Consider the following 17,276-nt stretch of genomic DNA (forward strand, 5'->3'; position numbering starts at 1 on the left):
AAACTGAACCAGCTGACTGGTGACGATACCAGGAGGAAAACCTTCGTTTCTGACCTGAGTCAACACTTCAACATGGATTCCTGACCTTCTTTCCCTTCTTTCAAAGGCTTTGAAACACACACACAGACACACACACACACATGCTTCTAGTTCACATTAAAGAAGAGCTATGGAAAGCAAAAGCAGACAATGACACAGTGATACGTGATCTGACTCACAGTCTAAGGACTAGGGCAACGGGAAGAGAGCCCGGGAGGCGCAGAGCAGACTCTGAAAAAGGCAGGAAGGGGGAAGAAGTACTAACTCTCTTGATTAATCAAGTTCACCAGTCCCAAGATCAGTCCATGCTTCCCATGGAGCTCGGCTTTCCCGCTGTGAAGAGGGGCATCCCTGGGGGTTGTTGACGAGTCTTTCAGCCCCCTGAAGTCACACAGCTGGTGAGGGGTGCAGCTTGAATTAAAACATGTATCTAAGGACTTCCTTGGTGGGTCCAGTGGTTAAGACTCTGTGCTCCCAATGCTGGAAGGCATGGATTCAATCCCTGGTCAGAGAACTGTATCCGCATGCTGCAACTAAGACTCATCACAGACAAAATAAACAAATAAATAAATATTTTCATAACTAAATAAAATGTGTGTCTGTTACTAAGGTCCATTCTGATTCCCTCCCTGAATAATAATAATAATAAATATTTTTAAACAAAAAGTTTTCTCTTAAAAACAAATCCTTAAATTATCAACTATACTAGAATTTTTATAACTCATGATATACAGATTGTTCTCAAATAGATCAACCTCAGGCAGAATGACCAGGAGGAAAAGAAAATATACATCACCAATATAGGGAATGAAAAAGAGGACACCAGCAGATTCTTTAGACATTAAAAGGGTAACATGGGAAATTATGAGCAACTTTATGTCAACATTTGATAACTTAGATGAAATGGATAAATTCCTTAGACACGAACTGTCAGAGCTCACTCCAGAAAAACAAACAAGCTGAAGAGTTCTCTAAAATAATTCAAATTACTAGTTAAAATCATCACCAAAAGTGAACTCCAGAAGCAGACAGCTTCACTGATGAATTATATCAAACATTTAAGGAAGAAATTAGACCAATTCTGTACAAATTCTTACAGAAAATAGAAAGTTTCCTAACTCTTTTATGCCTGTATTAAGCTGATACCAAAACCAGACAGAGATAGTACAAAAAAGAAGACCACAGACAAACATGCCTCATGAACACAGATGCAAAAATCTAAAATATTAGCCAATCGAATAACACAAAATGTAAAAAGGATACTACATCATGATCAAATGGAGTTTTCTCCAGGAATCAAGGTTAGTTCAATATCCAAACATTAATGTGATTCACTCTATCAATAGGCTTTTTTAAAAAAACCTCATGTGATCATCAGTGGATGGAGAAATAGCATCTGATAAAATTCAACATCCATTCATGATGAAAAAAATTTGGTACACTGGGAATAATAGGGAACTTCTTCAACTTGATACAGAGACAAGGACATGTTATTATAATAATATTAATAGTAGTACCCACTTCATTGGGTTATTCTGAGGATTAAACAAGCGCCGAAGAACTGATGCTTTTGAACTGTGGTGCTGGAGAAGACTCTTGAGAGTCTCCTGGACAGCAAGAAGATCAAACCAGTCAATCCTAAACGAAATCAGTCCTAGATAGTCACTGGAAACACTGATGCTAAAGTGGAAGCTCCAATACTTTGGCCACCCGATGTGAAGAAATGACTCACTGGAAAAGACCCTGATGCTGGGAAAGAATGAAGGCAGGAAGCCAAGGGGATGACAGAGGACGAGATGGTTGGATGGCATCACTGACTCAATGCACAGGAGTCTGAGCAGACTCCGGGAAATAGTGAAGGACAGGGAAGCCTGGTGTGCTGCAGTCCATGAGGCCACAAAGATTTGGCCCCAACTGAGCGACTGAACTGAACGGAAACAAGCTGAAATTGTCAAGGATTTAGAACAGTGCCTAGCACAGGGTTATGTGCTGTCATAAATGTAGCTGTGACTACTATGAAAAGTCTTAATGATAAGAAGTAAACAACAAAAGGTAAGTGCCCATGACCATGATAAAGAATGAACTGCTACTACCCACAGCAACACAGTTGAATCTCATGGACATAACGCTGAACGAGGGAAGCCAAACACAGGAGAGGACCTTATTAAAGGATTCCATTTACGGCTGAACTCCAAGAGGAGGCAACAGCAGTCAGTGGTGACAGCGCTCAGAACAGTGGTTACCTTTGGGTCAAGGGTCATGAGTGGAGGAGGAGGCACAAGGGAACCTTCTGGCAAACTGGGCAATGTCCAGTATCTCGTCTGGAGCAGTAGTTACCGGGAAGTTTATGTAAAAATTCATCAAGCTGCGTATTAAAAGACTGTGCGCTTTACTGTATGTACGTTACATTGGAAAAATAAGTACCCACCAAACAGCACATGTCCTCTAGGATGTAAAATATTTATGCCCGCATTTGCATAAGATATGTGAAAGGAGCGCCAAAATATTATCTCGGGGGGAGATTTTTTTCCCCACTTTATTTTTAATGTATGACTTGCTTCTTTAAAAATAATAAATATGTGCTATTTACCTAACTGGAAAAATATTTTTAAAGCTTTTTTCTTATGGGAAAAAAAAAATGCCCAGACCTTTGGGTCTGCTGACTTTCTTCCTTGACTGTGTCTCTCACTGAGCTCAGCACTGCCTGTACCAGCCCCTGAACTGGGTGCTTATGTTTTCCATTCCAAGTAATGGGATGCCATACAATAGCTAAAAAAAAAAAGTTATGTGGAACGAATGGTATTCTCATTGAAATACTGTCATTATACAGACGTAACGCAGAAAGCAGTGACAGTCTCATTATGAAACCACTAGTGAAAGAAAAGAAAAATCCAGAAAAACGATCCAGGAGCACATATACAATAGTGATTTCCTCTAGGAGACATCTAGAATATGATGGTGGTGGGTAGGAGTCTAAAAGGACCTTTGCTTTGTCTATTCTTCATAAGGAGATGACTGTGTTACTTACGATATTAGATCAACAGGAGCTGGATTTCTTACTGCTGAAGGAGGGAGGTACAAATATGGGAAGAGAGATCAGGGAATGAAAGCTGTGGGGTTGGACTGAAACTACAGCTATCAGTATACACAATGGTTTCTTCATATATGAAGGTGAACACAGAAATGCGTATGTGTTTGTGTGTATTTCCTAGTTTTGTCTGCTGAGAGGAAGTAAAGATATCCTAGGAGCAAGAAGCCATTTAGCATCCAAATCTTGGCTCTCAACACCATTCTCCAACCAAAGAAACTAGGGCTCCTTGGAGAGATGGCTGACTCGGGAATAAGGGCAGGAAAAGCAGTAGATGCACCTGGATCACTCTGCTGTGCTAGAGTAAGGAAGGGCTTGAAGAACGACAGGGACATGTCTTAAGAAGGCAGGGGTTCACCTGAAGGGGTTCCCACTGGGAAATCTGGGACAACTTGAGCATCAAAATAAATACCGCCAGCAACAGATTAGAACCCACTGGATAAAAGAATAATGCAAGAGTCAATACTGAAATAAAAAAATAAACGAATAAACACATGAGTGAGAAGGGAAAGTTCTTCCTTAGAGTAGAAATGCCAGCTAATAAATGCAGGAGAAGTAAAGAAACGGATAGAATATCACCGACTGGCAACCATCAGACTAATAACTGTTTCAGACAAGAACCATGAGTGCTAAAACTTGGGGTAAGTGTCTGATGATAAACTAAAAGATTATATGTGAAAAAAGAGAGTTTTATGGTGGAGAACCTGGCTGACACCACCATAATCAAGAGGGCAAAGTTCAACACCGGGACAAAGTGAAAGCACCTGACACAGAGCTTTAAGGACAAAAGGCCATTTCTGTGACCTTCCACCCAAACATATCTGAATCATATCAGGAGGAAACAGACAAATCCACACTGCGGGACATTCTATAAAGAGATGGCCTCACTTTTTGAAAAATGTCGAGGTCACAAAAGATAAAGGCAGACTGAGGAACTGCTTCAGATCAAAGGAAAGTAAAGAGTGGGTGGTTACAGTTCAGTGCAATCTTGGACCAAGAAAAAACACATTTTTTTTTTTTTTTTGCTATAAAAGACATTAGTGGTAAGTTTGAAAAAAATTCCATGATTAGACAATTAACACAGAATATCAGTGTTAATTTCCTGATATTATTACACTATGGCGAAAAAGCCCTTGGATTTTAGAAGAGAAACACTGAAGTACTTATGTGTACTTCATATGTACAACTTAGTATCAAAAAGGTCAAGGAAAACCATGACAGTGAGAGAGACAAGTGTTGGTGTGAATGCAGCAGAGAATCCTCGTGTGGTGTTAGCAGGAATGTATGGTATTGTAGCCACTATGGAAAACACTATGGAGGTGCCTCAAAGAATCAGAAATAGAACCATCATACGATCCAGCAATTCCACTTCTGGGTATTTCCCCAAAGAACATAAAAACACTAATTTTAAAGAACATAGTGCACCCCTAAGCGTTCTTTACAATAGCCAATATATGCAAGCAAACTAAGTGCCCATCCACAGATGAATGGATAAAGAAGATATGGTATGTGTATGAAATGGAAATTTACTCAGCCATAAGCATGAATGAAATCTGCCATCTGTGACACCACAGCTGAATCTAGAGGGCACTGTGCCAAGTGGAACAAGTCACATGGAGAAACAAACACCATATATTGCATTTACCTGTAGAATCTTACAAAACAGAAACAGACAGATTCAGAGAACAAACTGGTTCCCTGAATGCCAGAGAGGATGCGGATGAACTGCACAGTATGGGGAACAGAGCCAATATTACTGTGATGTCTTTGCACGGTGACGGACGGTTACCAGACTGGTCATGGGATCGCTTTGTCACGTACAGGAACACTGAACCGCTGTGCTGTGCGTCTGGAACTAACACAGAGACAGATGGAGGTGAATCGCACTTCAGTTTTAAAAGAGAAAGAGAGGGATCTCTCTGGCTGTCCAGTGATCGAGACTCTGCACTTCCACCACAGGGGGTGAGGGGTCAGATCCCTGGTCAGGGAACTAACATCCTGTCTGCCTCACCGGGCAGCCAGAAAGAAAGATATTAATAACAAAAGGGAGAGAGAAAGAGAGAAAATAATAAAGTAAAATGTTAATATCTGGGGAATCTGTGTAAAGAGTACTCAAAAATTCTTTGCACTATTTGTGCGACTTCTCTGTAAATCTGAAACTATTTCAAAATAAAAATAAGTTAAAATACAAGCTTATTGAAGAAAATGTATTAAATTAAAAAACATGAAGAAAACACAACCCAAATGCCTACTTGTTTCTGTCCCACCCATTTTTTTACATGTGTACTAAAAAATATTTTTATTTTTAACATTATTGGTTTTATACTACAAATAATTCTGTCTGCTTTTTTCATTTGTTAAATTGTGAACATTATAAAAATCTCAAATGTTCTTCTAGCCTATGAGTACACAGCAGCTTACTGGATATCTTCACTATTACAAATACCACCACGATAAACATGATGACTGATAACTTTTCAAGATAAAACTTTGTGCACTTCTGATTATTTGCTTAAAATAGGGTTTCCAAATATATCTTAGAAACATTTCTGAATCAAAGGGAATAAAGATTTTTAGGACTCACTTTCAAACTATTTTCCACAAAGCAATTTATTTTCAGAATTTCTCTGCAGCTTTCCCATTGCATTCTAACCTGGGGAAGAGGGAGTAACTCCACAAAACACTGCATCCCCATCAGTGTGGGAAGGAAACAGGGTAAAAAAAAAAAACAAAAAACCCTACTGATAAGAATCCATAAGGACTCCAGGGAGGCCAGGACACTGGTACCCAAGAAGGGCAGTCTTTCAACCATTCTTGATGGGCTCGCCTTGATTTCCGACATGAAAACCTTAACTTTCGTGGGGATGGAAAGCAGGTGTGCACACAGGCCCCGGAAGCTCCTGCAAGGAGACAGGAGACAAATGCATGGCAGAGGACAGACCCGGAGGAGAGCTCGGAAGGTCTGAAATGACTCAAAGAGGTGCCGCAACAGCTCTTCTGGGCTTTAGGAACACACAGGTAGGAGTCAGAACCCCTGCCAAACCCTGGTGGTCCTCTGTCTGCACTTTTCTACCATCAGCAGCAAGGTCAGGGAGGTCTCTGTCAACCTCCATCGGTCGGAATGGAACGACGATGGCACGTCTATCCAAGCTCACCTGTCTGCTCTGGTGTGAGGAATAGCCTGGCCCTGCTCCAAACCATCTTACCAGGAAAATAAAACAAAGTAAACAGAAACCTACCTGCCTTTATTTACTCCTTCACAATATTCAGAACTGTGAGTAGGTTTTTGTTTACTTTATTTATATGTTAACAGCTATAGCATTATGTTAAATTTCCAAATGCCCCCATTCTAGTATTCTCTAGAGAAAGCGGTAACTGCTTCTTCATCATCTGGTGACTCTTGAATTCCTACACTTCAGTCACATCAAAGGAAACAAGACTACTTTCCAAAAGGAATATTTGAATTGCAACTAAAAACTGTGACTTTTCTCACTAGGAGTGGTTTCACAGAGAAGGGGCTGTAACACAGAGGGGAGTGAAATAGCCCCATCTTTTCTTTGATTTCTCTCCAGTCCACTGCTTTATAAAACAGAAAAACTGGGGCAGAGGGACACAGTGAAAAGGGTCTGGGACTTGGCAGGAGTTTAGTGAACCTAACCTGCAGACTGGTTTTACCACCGCCAGGATGAACCACTTCTCATCTTAGCCAACCAGGTGGTTTACGAATGCTTTATAGAAAAAATTTGTCGACCCCTGGTTTACAGTTCATGATACTGTGCTGATCTTAATTGCCTGTTCTTGCTAATTTTGTTATAATTTTGTAAGAAGCTAGCATCAGGGGAAATTGGGTGAGGAATATAAGAAAACTCACAACTATTTTTGCAATTTTCTGTAAGTCGAAAATTGCTTTAAAAAAATCCAGTAGCATCCTTACTGTGAGGCCTTCCTATCAGCCCCCCAAAACACACCTGCTACACTGCTGCCTGTTTCTGCTTCACTGCTTCCCCCCTGGAGGATGTTCTTCCTTTTCTTTCTGTAGCCATCAAAGTGGTCGTTTCACAAGTGCCACATCCTCCATAAAACCTTGGCTCCTGGTTTCATGGCCACACTCAGCTCTGGCATATGGCAGCCTCTTCCCCAGGTTATAGTTACCTCCATATATGCTTCTTTCAGGACTTCCCTGGTGGCTCAGATGCTAAAGCATCTGTCTACAATGCAGGAAACCCGGGTTTGATCCCTGAGTCGGGAAGATCCCCTGGAGAAGGAAATGGCACCCCACTCCAGTACTATTGCCTGGAAAATCCCATGGATGGAGGAGCCTGGTAGGCTACAGTCCATGGGGTTGCAAAGAGTCAGACACGACTGAGCAACTTCACTTTTTCACTGCTTCTCTCACCGGCTTACAAGCTCCTGAAGCTCACATTATGTCTTACTCATCATCTTTGGACTTCTCCAGCCAGTGTTGAGAATCTGACAACCAGGATTCCTCATAATCGCTGAGCAGCAAGTGTCAATACCTCAATCCTCAAAAAGCCAGCACTGAGCACCGCAGGGGACAGAAAGGCTGCAGGGTCCTCATCAGCACCTCGTGCGCTGCCTGCCTGCTCAGCAGGCAGAAGGCAGACCCAGAGACAGCACCCACCCAAAGGGCCAAGCACCACGCTAGGCACTTCACACAAGCTCTTTGGCGCTTATGATTAGCCTGTTTAGGTAAATATTTCACAGACACAAACCTGAAGACCTAAGGAACCAGCAAATTACTGAAGGTCCCACAGCCAGTAACTCAAAGAGGGAGATTTAATGGCCATGTGAGATCCTGTCACTGCTCCAGCCATCACTGGCTACCCACAGATGAGCAAGGGGGCAGCCCAATCCTGGCTCACCATCCTCCCAGGTAGTTCCCAGGCTGGCTGGTCACCCCAGGTTCGGCCAGCAGTAGATGGTGTCTTTTGATTCAAAGACCAACTCTCTGCCGCGGCAGTGAGGACCAGGCAGCCACACAAGCCCACTCTGGGCAGCGGCTCTACACCCAGTGATGGAGGCGCTGATGGAGGGCAGCATTCAGAGACGTGGCCGTGCACTTTCCGGGGACCAGCTTTTATCATGAGGTCAGGCTCGGGCCTCAGATGGCATTGTTTTCATCCTCAGCTCTGCCTGTATTTTGCCTTGCCATTAGGCCACTGTCGCCCATTAAAGGCCTGTTGTCAATCAAGTTGTATGAGCACAACTGAAGGTCATTTCCATGATCTTTGCCTGCCGAGTCACATCACGCTTTCAGGTGGCAGGGTTTGGGGAGATGGGTTATCTGAAGTTCACAACAGAACAGCATGAACAAATTGGGGAGAATCAGATCCCATGGGGATAAGGGACTGTCTCACGGTCTGTAAAAGCATCCATGATTATTATACTACCTGCACCAAACCACGAGCTGCTGAGCTGTCCGTGCTGTCAGCTGCTGCCTGACCGTGTCCTCTTAGTAGAAGGAAGAAAAATGCTGGCCTGACGTTACGCCATGCTGACACTCAGAGCAGGTATGCTCAGTCACTTAACCTGCCCCCAGAGGCTGAGCTTACTGCTCCCGCTGACAGACACGGCTGAGAACTCAGCTACAGCTGGTGGTGATCACGGGAACACTCCACTGTGTGGGCTGTGGCTTCCAGTTAGAAAAGACCCGTCTCACACAGCCCGCCTGCGGGAGGGGCCCCGAGGACACAGGCCACAGCACAGGGGCAAGGTGTCCTCCTCCCAGCCCCGCTCCAAGTGACGTTAATGCGTAAGTTTACATGATGTCCAGGGGCAGCCAGGTGTCTCTGACAGGCTCATGGCCTCCTTAAGGGGACTTGGTGGGTGGGTCAAACAGCTTTATCCTTGGGACACTACCGTCTCAATATCTGACTTGCCGGGCTGTGGTGATGGGGAGAAGACGGGAAGGATCGACCCTAGACCTTAAGTATTTCTGGGCAGAGGTGCCATGCTGCACTCACAGAGCACTGCTGTCACCATAGCTGAGGTTAACTCCCGCAGGGCTATGGGATGGACAGGTGGGGACAGAAACACACACGAGGGGTGACTGTGTCTGCCGCACATGTGCACGACTCGCTCAACGTGACGAGGACTCAGCAGCAGAACTAGTGGGAGACTAGCTGCTCAAGGACTCGGGACCAGTAAGCTGGATTTTATAATTTATAATATAAAAATCCAGCTTATTGGCCTGATTTGTTAAAGCAAATAGTATTAACATTTTCTTTCTACAGTTTTATTCATTTACTTATGGCTGGGCTGGGTCTCCGTTGCTGTGGGCGGGCTTTCTCTAGCCGCGGCGAGTGGGGGCTCCTCTCGAGTTCTGGTGCACGGACTTCCAATCGCAGCGGCTTCCCTTGCTGAGGAGCACAGGCTCCAGGTGTGCGGGCTCCAGCAGCTGAAGCAAGGGGGCTCAGCAGTTGGGGCACATGGGCTTAGGTGCTCCAAGGCGTGTGGAATCTTCCTGGACCGGGGACTGAACCCATGTTCCCTGCACTGGCAGGCAGGTTCTTATCCACTGCGCCACCAGGGAAGTCCTGATATAACAATCGAGATACAATTCACACACGCCCAAATTCACCGTTTTCAAGTGTGGGATCCTGTGGCTTTCAGTATGTTCACGTGCCGTGCAAGCAGCACCACTGGTGGCCTCCAGGACATTTTCATTACCCCTCCCACAAAGGAAAGCTGTGCCCATCAGCAGGCACTCCCACCTCCTGATGCGTCTTCCCCTCTTTGATCCAGACATCAGGAAATTCAGGACAGGGCCAAACAGCTGTATGCCAGTCTTATCCCCAGGTCTCATCACTTTCTATTTACCTCATGTACTTCATTTTCCTAAATAAACACTCGCCGTAACAACAGCTGCCAGGTCGTGAAGCACACACACTGGGACTCTGCACTGTTCATTTTCCTCCTCACAGCCATGCTCTGAGGCACAGGAGCTACAACTGGCACGGTGATCAGAGTACCTTGTCTAAAGTCAGGGAACTGACGAGCGTTAGAACCAGGGTTTAAACCTAGACACTGGCATCAGAGCCACTTGATTATCCACTTGCATGCCCTTCACCACCTTTTCAGGACAAGGCAAAGCCTAAAATGCTATTAATATTATGGCGGGGCAGTACACAAGTTCTTTCCCTTCTTCAATTAAAAAACAATTACTGAATCAACTACCAAAGGCAGGAGGAACTTGAAACATTTAAAATGTCACAACTAGATGGAAAACTAAAATTGTACCAAAAATTCATACTGTGTCTTAGAATAATCTTAAAAAAATACAGTTCAGACCCAATATTGGCATCTCACTCAATATGCAGCAGAAGGTTTATCAAGACACTTGTGAGGGAGAAACCGTAGGCACTCACCCTCCACTAGTCCCATTACTGTTTCTGAGGACCTACCGCGTGTCTGGCACTGTCCCATGTGCTGGCTGACATATGCAGAAATGGGGTGGATTTCCCTGTCCCCAACAAATCACATTCTATTCCAACCACACTGCCATTAGGGAGAGGGACTCCTTTTATTATAAGCTACTTCCATATTCGGGCTTCCCAGGTGCTTCAAGATGTTAAAGAATTCGGGCTTCCCAGGTAGGTAAACAATCTACCTGTAATGCAGGAGATGTGGGTTCGATCCCTGGGTCGGGAAGACACCCTGGAGAAGGGAATGGCAACCCACTCCAGTATTCTTGCCTGGAGAATCCCACGGATGGAGGAGCCTGGTGGGCTACAGTCCGCAGAGAGTCAGACTCGACTAAAGCGACTGAACACTTCCATATTCTTGGTGGAAGCAGATGAAGGAGGAAAAATAAACAGAAAACATTAAGACAGTGAGACAGTATTCTTGAGCAAAGGAAGAGTGATAACGAGCAATGGTACCATGGACAGATCATGAAAGTGATGGGGAGGAGCGGGAGGGAGAGAACTATGGATGCAGGGAGGCCAATTTGAGGGCTGGTGAGGCAGGAAATGACAGGGGCCACAGCAAGACCACAGCAGTGGAAGGGGATTCAAAGACCAAAAACTGTCGGGACTGAGTGCTGGCAGCAACCCAGAGTGAATATGAGGGGAAAGTGGAAATGTCCTCTGTCCTTAGAGCTTCAGGGACCAGGGGATGGTGAGGTCACTAGCAGGGGCAGAGACCCCACTGGTGAGGACAGGCTTGCCCATCTGTGCTGTCACGCTCAATGACCTTTTAGAGTTTGCAAATCACATTACATAAGTGCCTGTGTCCAATGTGTCCAGGTAACGCCATGTGGTTTCATAATCACAAAGGTTCTGCAACCCTAACTGAAACCGACAAATGCCCTTCTTCACAAGACCACAAATTCCTAGTGGGACACCCTCCCATGACCGGGATGCATACCTCCCTAAACCCCACCCCTGAAAGAAGCCGGGCACAACTGGCTGATCCACTGTCCTGTGTTTTTAAGAACCGCCACCCCTGTTTACAGTGCTGAAAGCCAACCTGAAGCCACCTACAGACAGAGAGGCAGCACGTGGGGTTCAGAGGTGAGCGCAAGTTCATGTGCTCCTACCCAGCCCTCAAACCTTTGTACAGACCCAGCCTACCCGTCTATGCTGCGAGGATCAAAGTTTCTCGAGGTCGAGGTGCTCTTAAGGCGCTCTTACCTGACCAAGGTGCTCCAAGGTGATATGAAAGGCTAAGCTCAAGGAAAAGGAATGGGGTGGACAGGGAGAAGGCACTGGAGATAAGAACTCGGGGAGATTTTTTAAAAAAATGACTAAATATCACTCGTGACTTTCTCCCAGAAGCAAATTACATAACCCCACATCAGAGTGCCCTTACAGAGTCTGTCTTCCTCTCTGATTATAACCAGGGGACAAAAGTCTGCTTTTTTCCATTCTATTCTACCACAGGTCACCTCCCAAAGAATTCAGTTCTCTAAGAAACAGTCTTTGGCTGAGGGCACCACAGTTTCGCCCTTCATTTTGTTCTAGTTTAGCCTTGAAACAGATTAATTTCTGGGAAGCACATGTAGAATTCTCTCAGCTCTGTACAGATCAGAATGCCTCACCCTCTAGCAGTCCAATGAAAGGATAATTCTTAGATGTTCACCCCCACCACAGCCCCTCTTTATAAGTGAAATAAATAAGCCCCCCATGCCAGTGGCTTTCTCCACAAGCCACCCAGAAAAAGGACCAGGTCCCCCAACTGCTTTGTTCACAACATCCCTGAGCATGTTGCCATGCCAACCAGCATCAGGCATAACAGAGGTTGATGAATTTGGCTCCAAAGGACTCAACCAACAGCAGCCACCAGCCTTCAAAGAGCCATGGTTTGCACAATGGCACTCCTCTGCCACCATCACACACACACCCCCGCAGGTGCACAGCTATTGAAAACACCTCACCTGGGGAGCAGGATGGGGAAGAAAAAACACTTTTGAGGATGTAGAGCTCTAAAATGGTATGATACAGATTTAGGCAGAGTCAGCTTCCTAAATGATGGATTCACCCAGAGGGAAGGAAGAAGGTCCGGAAACCCAAGACAAGAATACACTCTTCTGGGCTAGCCACATCCCTGACCTATTTAAAAGCCTTCCTATCATGTAGCATGGTTCACAAAACCCCTTCAGATAAGCCCCATTCACTTCCAAGCCTCAGGCAACCTACACCCTTACATGCCCCAGAGCTGGTGTGCCCTGGTGGGCTCAGGGAATTCCTCCCTAACCTCCAAGATCCAACTCAGATGCCCCCTCTTCTGCTGAGCCTTGCAGGATACCCCACATAAAGAAAGCTTGTTCCAGGGACTTCCCTGGTGGTCCAGTGGTTAAGAGTCTGCCTTCGAACACGGTTTCGATCCCCGGTTGGGGAATTAAGATCCACATGCTGATGGGCAACTAGAGAAACTCCGCGTGCTGCAATAAAGACCCAGGACAGCCAAAAAAAAAAAGGAAATTCTCTGAAAGAGAGCTCTTCCTGAGCACTCCCCAGGGCACAGTGGGCTCAACACCAAGAGGAAATGCCTCACACACCTTAAATCCAGAAGAAGCTCGACAAGTTCTGTCATCGTTCTTTACTTCTGTTTGGTCTCCTCCCCATCAGTGTTTGCCAGGGCTGAACCAGACCCTACGCACAGAAGTTTAGACCCTAGACGCCAAATATGTGTCTTTCAAGTGTCCCTCCTCAGGGATGGAAACGTATCCAAGAACATAGAGAATTCACTGCCAAAAATAAACACCCCTTGGGCTGTTCCAGGAGGGAGTAGGGCAGGGACTCTTTCCTCCGCTTTATGGATGAAGAAAGTAAGGCCAGGGGTGGGCCTATATAAGCTGGTGCCTATTAAATATAAGCTGGAATGCTACCTCCAACCCAGGAGTTTTTCTCCACCTGCTCCTGAGCCTACATTTCTATCACCTGCCAGATAACTGTACAAGAAAACAGGTTTAGTCCTATAGTTTATATAACGATCATGATGATGATGGTGATGATGATAAAAGAACTGGGTTCATCTATCTCTGGATGCGATTCTCTCATGTTTCTTACACTATAATGCGATGCACAGGGAGACATACGAGATGCACTCACTTGCACACTGCAGTCACAGAATCGAGGAAGAACAATCACATTACTCAGTGATACCATGTATTAGGAGATTTCCTTCCACTCCCCCCACAAAAAAATGTCCTCTACAGTCAGAAAACGAGGGAACAGTGCATAGAGAGGAGGGAGGGCTCTGAAGGTGAACGGCCCTGCGTGAGGCCTTAGTTTTACCCTCATGGTCTTCAGCAAGGGATTTCATCTCTGAGACAGCCTTCCCAGGGGTGAGGTGGGCATGGAAACACCAGGCTTTGAGGATCATCAGAAGAACTTGAAAGAAAGAGAAAAACATGTATACCTAATACAAACTTAGCACAAAGCGTCTCGCACCCACTTTTCCTGAAATAAAAGTGTCGCTGCTGTCAGAGGCTAGCGACTGGTCTTAGAATTAGGAATTAAAAAATGACGAGTCTCTGTTGGTGGGAGCATAAGATTAAGATTTTTGGAGGAAAGTTTGGCAATACCTGCTGACGTTTAAAGTCATATCTTTTTTTTTTTAGAAACACACATACTCCTTTGTACTATTTTTTCCATATGGAAAACGTCTCAGTGTAAGGCTATGAAGAATGTTCTCTGTCTACATTGCACGTTTCTGTAACTGTCTTCTTTTCTTTTCTGGCTGTGCCACTCAGCTTGCAGGATCTTAGTTCTCTGACCAAGGATCGTTAAGCAATGTCTTCTGGAGTGAAACTGAGGAGTCCTAACCACTGGGCTAGCAGGGAATTTCCTGTTATAATAATAGTCTTTTCATAACGAGCACTGAATATTTTTGTAACAGAAAAAATACACTTTTAGAAAAAAGTCATTTCTCCACTGTTTTTCTGATTTTAATTTTGAAATGAAACTGACACATAATTAAAAGTTAAGTCTGAAATTGCATCATCATTTGACAAGCCTTGTGTCAGACCCACAGAGGACCTATTTTCTTCACTGCTATAGGCACGACACCTCAAATAGCACCTGTATATTGTAGGTAGTCACTATCTGTTAAATGAATACTTTTAAAAGCTCATAAATATTCTAGCTCTTCTACTTCTAAGAATTCATTATATAAAAATATTTGTCCAATTGCCAAGAGATAAAGAACAAGGCTAATCCCTGCAGCAGAATTCATAACAGTAAAAGGCCGCAAACAAATTTTTTTCAATCATATTGGTTACTGGGCTACTGTCATTTTTAAAAGGAATGAGGTTTTAAAACAGAAATGAGGTAGCTATTTACATTGTGTTATAGAAAGACATCATGTTAAGTAATAAAAAGTAAGACTTACAACAGCTTGACTAGTTTCATCTTAATTCTCTGTCTTAAATTTCAATAGTAAAAAATTCCTTCTGTTTTAAGTAAAAGAACAAAATCCAGGTAATATATAAAGAATATATACATATATATATATATCCAGATAATATATAAGGTTATATATAAGGAAAAATATCTGGAGAATATATATTACATGACTAGCAGTAACTTTTTTGTCTCAGTGTAAGGCTATGAAGGATGTTCACTGTTATATCACTATCATATTGAATATTTCTATAATAGTATTTTTAAAGATAATGAGCACTTAGCATTTCCATAAACAGAAAAAATATATTTTTATAAAAACCATCATTTCTCTATTTCACTTTTATTCTGATGTTAATTGTTAAATCACTCTGACACATAAATTAAATCCCATAGCACTAAACTGAGGCCCATGGGCTTGGGGTGGTTTGGTGAAAGGCACACAGTGCTCGTGCCTGAGTTGGGACTCAGGTTCCCTGATACTCCCGGCCCCCACCAACCCATCCAGGGCTCGCCCCCTTCCAAAGTGTGAGTAAGCAGAGATGTTGCAATGGCAGCTTGGCTCTCTGGAACCATGAAAAGTTCTGCAATTAAAGAAGCCTCCCAAAGGGAGAGAAACTAAAAAAAAAAAACAAAAGGGATTGCTTAAGAGCTACATTTTTAATGAACTTGAAAAGATTGCGAGTAAATGTGCTGAATTTGCCAAGCAGTCTGATTTCAAATGGTCTCTCTCCTAAGTACACATGAACTTTATTTAACTCAGATTCTGATTTTCAAAGAGTTAAGGGATCAATTCAGAGTGACCAGCAGGTCCTAAAATTTCTGGCTTATCCAAAAACAAACATCTGAAACATCTCATGAATTGTTTACAAACCCATACCCCTCAGGAGTTTCACCTGCCTCACTCATGCTGGCTTTGGTCAAGACTGCTGTTTCCAGGTGCTGAAGTACAACCCTGGGGTTCCTTTCACCTCAGGCCTGTACCATTTTCAGGTGCTAGACACGAAGGATTTGGGAAGAGTTACCATCACTGTGAAGCTGTCAACACTACAACCCAACCGGAAGCCAATATTCCATTCTCTGAAAAGGAGAACTATTTTTTTTAGACATGATTAAACTAGGTATTATTATAATCATGAGACGCTCAAGAATTGACTACTCCTCAAAAAGAAAATGAAAATTCCTTAGAGGGACAAAAAGAAAAGAAAGTGATTTCTTCTGGGTTCACTGCTTTACTAACTTAGACTTTTGGACTTTTTCCTGATCAAGACAACCCCATAACCACTCCAAAGGGATTTGTGTAGATAGAACTTGTGAGTGGTTAATGAATCAATGTCTTCTCCCCAAACAGGCCAGCCTGTGAATTACAGTAACCCACAGTGAGGATACTGGATCTCAGAGGTTAGTTAAACTCCCACTTAGGTGGAATGTCACAGTTCTCAAACTCACCCTCCAAGACCCTCTCTTTTGAATTTCAACCTGGTGGGGGGCCTAACAGAGACTGTAAAAACCTGTGGTCCTGCCAAGATGCCAAGGTGTCAGACCCAGGGCTACCCATTCCAGCCCCATCTCCCTCGGTCTTAGTACTATTCTCCACTCCCGCCAAGCTCAGAGAGAAGGCTGTAGTTTGTTGGTCTTAAGAGAGGAGGTAGCCACGTTCTTTGAAGTGGCCCCGAATTTCTCAGTGTGGTCACCGGCTTACACAATGGTGACTCTCGTGGAAAAATGAAAAAGCAAAAAAGTCGAGGTCAAGTGCCCCCGCCGCCCAGGAGACCTCGCCCTTTTACCCAATTAATTGCTCCCAAGAACGAAGAAGGTCATGGCTGCCCAGCAGAACCCGGCAAACCCCTGCCCGCGAGGAGCACTGTCTCCCGGGGATGCCGCCGGCACCGAGAAATGTTTCCCAGGAGAGGCCGGCCTTGCGGGCTCCCCTGAGCCCACCTGATGCCGCGCGGGCAGGCTGGGGTCCCATCCACACTCGAGCACGCTACGTGACTAAACCCACAACTGGCCGCCTCCTGAGGCCCACTGCGCAGACGGAGAAACTGAGGCTCGCAGAGGAAAAGCGGTTTAGCCCGAGGCCGTGAAGGCGTGGGGGGCTGCAGCCCGAGTTTTCTCACGCCGAGACCCAATTCTCCGTCGAAGGGGCACGAAGTGCGCCCTCGGCCGTGGAAACGACGACCCTCAAGCATCCGCAGGAGGTCAGCTGGGGCGGGGTGCGGGGGAGGAAGGGCCGAGATGGGGGCCGCGCTTTCCGCGGGAGCGGCGGGCGAAACAGGCAG

The 17,276-nt window shown here is 44.7% G+C and overlaps 1 protein-coding gene across 4 annotated transcripts in view; it reads right to left on the reverse strand.

Annotated features, from left to right (window-relative positions):
- POR (cytochrome p450 oxidoreductase) overlaps positions 1-17,276 on the reverse strand; it is a 63,372-nt gene that overhangs the window by 33,315 nt on the left and 12,781 nt on the right. Inside the window, exon 1 of one of the 4 annotated variants that reach the window (XM_055410077.2) lies at positions 13,888-13,983. The exons of the other annotated variants lie outside the window; for them this stretch is intronic. The gene's annotated coding sequence lies outside the window, so the exon portion shown is untranslated. Of the gene's footprint in view, positions 1-13,887; positions 13,984-17,276 lie in introns of those variants that run through there. 4 annotated transcript variants of the gene reach the window in all.

The sequence above is a fragment of the Moschus berezovskii genome, chromosome 27, assembly GCF_049115385.1.
Source record: "Moschus berezovskii isolate FMDL1 chromosome 27, NW_MosBer_1.0, whole genome shotgun sequence".
NCBI lineage: Eukaryota > Metazoa > Chordata > Mammalia > Artiodactyla > Moschidae > Moschus > Moschus berezovskii.